Below are 3,466 nucleotides of genomic sequence, written 5' to 3'. Positions count from 1 at the left end.
GGCTGCCCCGCGAAGCTGTGGATGGCCCATCTCTGGAAGTGTTCAAGGCCAGGTTGGATGGGGGTGTGAGCTACCTGGCCTCGTGGAAGGGGGCTTGGAACTAGATGACCTTTGAAGTTCCTTCCTACCTAGCCATTCTATGGTTCTGTGATCAAGTCTACCTGAGACAGCCTTGTGAGTGTCCGGTGTGAACATTGCCACTGAGGTGGTTTTGGGGACAAGGATGAGTGCAGGGCACAGTTGCTCACACAGTGAGTGTGCTGCATCTTGGGTTTGGCGTCAGGCTTCTGACAGGTGCTACCACAAACTTTTCTCCCAGCAGATGTGTTGGACTGAGCATCCACACTGTGTTATTTTTACCCAAGACCCGTTTGTTAATCTTGTTTCCGTCATTGCCCAGATGCTTTTATTCACACGCTGTGGAGAGAGCAGGAGCATGTGGCATGAAGAATGGAAAGTAGGAAGCTGTAGCTTTAGAGGTAGTAAATGAGGCTTGTTAGTATTTTTCTATAACTGGAAGATAAAAGGAAATAGAAGAGAACTAAAGGTAAGATCTCCGTGCCATTGCAGGGGCAGTGCCTCTGTTGGACAGAAATGGCTATTGGTAGAAATAATCAGAAGAGTTTTATGAACCAGTCCCCTTGCACTGCCTGTTAGAGGAGCTTGTCTGGACTGAGCTGTCTGGTAACTGGTCTTACTGCACAAATTACCCAGTGCTCTTCAAAGAACATAGGTTATCTGCACACCTAAGCCTTCTTTCTCCCAGCAGCTTTCTGGTTACATTACCATATGAATTTTTGTTACCGTCTGAATACCATTTTCCAGCTGAAGTATTTTCATCTGAACACAAGCACAAAAAGAGAAGTGAATTAAGAGGACACATATATTAGAATCCTAACAAAACCATAATATAACTTGGAAAAAAAAATTAGTAGTAATGGAACAAAATACCCAGATGTTTCATACCTTAGGCTTCTACTGGGCTAGTTGGAAATGCCTTAAAATCAAATTTACCACTCTCAAATATATACCAATCAGTGCTTTATGCTACAAATACCCTCCTTGCTTTAGTCTTTTCTCTGAATCTTTTTGATCTATGTTTTTGACTGCTAGCCTTCTAAATTAGGAAATAGAAGTTATGTTAGGAGTGTGGCATCATCTCATCTTACTGTCTCTCCTATTCCTCAGGTTATGAAATAAATGGTACAAAATACACACTGAAGAATAGTTACAAATATAGAATCATCCTTCTGGATTAATTGCATTTAGCCAAGTTCATTTTACTTGAAAGTAAGGAGAGATTTGTCAAAGAAATTCCATTAAGCAGTTAGTAAGAGACCTGCATGTTTCTCATACTTGTTTGTTTCTTCCTTAGTTAATGCTGCAGCACCCTAACATGGCTGTGTAAGAAGCAAACATACTTCAGATCATGTTGTTCATGCATGTGGATCAATATGAAGCTGTGTGCCAAGACCAGCATTAATGAAGAAAACAGCTACTGCTTTTAATGATCACTACATGGTAGGATTTTGTGATAACTGTACAAAAACTACAGGTTTTGGGCGAAAAGTAGAGGCTGAAGCCTTTGCAATTTTTGGATTGCTGCTGTTGTTCTTTTCTCTGTGGAGAAACATGAGACACATATTTGAAGTCAGAAATCATGAAGATGGCTCTATGTTGTTAAAAGTGTAAGTACTGAAATCCTCACACCAATGATACAAATGTGATCCAAAGTGTGTAACGGTTTCGGTATATTTTTGTAGGCTGAATCAAAAACAAATTAGATGCCTAGGATGGTAAATCAGCAGTGATCAACTTTTTCTAATAATAGTCTGTTTGTAGTTGGCTAGAAAAGCATTTCTGAGTGTTGCGGTATGGGAGTGTAACTCATAATACTCAAGGATGCAAAAGTTGTGTAAAAATTAAATGTGTGCAGTGGGCCAAGCTCAGAGAGTTTCTTGAACAGCTCTGGCAGTGGATACCAAGGCGCAATTACAGGAGATGGTGGCAACACTATGATAACAAAGCTCAAGAGAACTGTGAAAACCTTTTGTACACAAAGGTCCACTTGTCAGTTGTCATCAACTTCACCAAGTTGAAAATAATTCTTGATCGCAGCTGCCTATTTAGTGACAGTCATGTGGTTTTGGAAACCACAGTCATGAGGTAATTGTGTCCTGGCAAGGAAGAGCTCATGCAAAGCTGTGGGAACATGCAGGGACACTGAAATGTCATAAGTTTGGATATAAGCAAGCTAGTGAAAGGAAGGAGGAGATACTGCTGGTGACAAAGCAGGTCTGAAATGAAAATGTTGGATGAGGATAGCTGTTCTGTGTAGTTGCCTCTGTTAAGACTCCTGGTGTTGATGCGCAGGTATTGCCCTGAGCTGTCCCTTAGACTGTGCAGCTAGCTCTCACCTAATGTGTCTGCAGCTCTTGCATGATCACTAACAGTGTTAGTTCCTGCATGTTAAATTTAAAAAGAACAATTACTCCTCCCCCTGCTATTGTCGCTGCTAGCAATATAGCTCAGAGTAAACGAGGAAAACTCAGAAAGACTGAGGCATGATCAGAGTCAGTGTCATAAAGTCTTTGCCATGCTGCTTACACATGCAGGCATTGTGTCATATAAAACACACTAAGTGTGTGACACTGAGTGAGCATCTGTGTTATGTCTTCATTAAGTCATCTTCACTTAAACTGGTTGTGGAACAAATGAGTCTTTTACCTTGCAGATTTCTGCTGATGGAATGTGAAGATTGCCATAGATTAGCCTGTTATTTAAGCTGCCCATGTTGTTAGTCGTCCACTGATCCACTAAATGGATATTTACATTGAAAACAGTTCCAGATAAACCGGATGAGGTAGAACAAATATTCAAACCATTTTCCCACAGACCATCCACAGAGGTGTTCTCGGAGGGTGAGTTATAATGGTTGTTATCATCCTTAAAGAAGAAATCTAAAGTATCAAAATAATAATAGCAGAAATTTAAAAAAACCCAAACACTTCAAAACCAACCCAGTAAAAGGGAAGTGATTTCTTGTAACACCACAAGAAAATCTTGCGTATTTTAAAAGTAAAAGGAAGAAAACCAAACAAACAGTGGGTTAGATGCTAAGGCTAGTCATTTGCAATTAGTAAAGAGGAAAATCACTGTGATTATTTCAGACAATTTCTGAAATCAGCCGAGAGAGCCAGAAGGAGTATTCTTGTGAAGAGACTGTTAGGAAGAAGGGGAAGAACAGTTTATTATATTGTTACTACTCAATGCAGCAATTTAGTAGTAATTTGTGCTTAGGTACAGTGGATGACCTGAAGTACTGGGACAAAAACCAATAATTCTGGTGCAGAATACAGTACAGTTCTTAATCCTAATGTTTACATTTACTTTCTGACAATTTTTCAAAGTTGTTTACTATATCCAGCTACATTTAAATATAGTAAAAAGCTAATTTTGAGCTAAG

General features: G+C 39.7%; 1 long non-coding RNA gene across 1 annotated transcript; it reads left to right on the top strand.

Annotated features, from left to right (window-relative positions):
- Positions 1-6: 6 nt before the first annotated feature.
- On the top strand, positions 7-1,218 carry LOC115948403. Its single transcript, XR_004082222.1, has 3 exons — positions 7-174; positions 323-547; positions 1,189-1,218. It is a non-coding gene; the product is annotated as an uncharacterized LOC115948403 (long non-coding RNA).
- The last annotated feature ends 2,248 nt before the right edge of the window (positions 1,219-3,466 follow it).

The sequence above is a fragment of the Geospiza fortis genome, unplaced genomic scaffold (assembly GCF_000277835.1).
Source record: "Geospiza fortis unplaced genomic scaffold, GeoFor_1.0 scaffold491, whole genome shotgun sequence".
Taxonomy (NCBI): domain Eukaryota; kingdom Metazoa; phylum Chordata; class Aves; order Passeriformes; family Thraupidae; genus Geospiza; species Geospiza fortis.
This window is presented reverse-complemented; position numbering and strand designations above follow the sequence as displayed.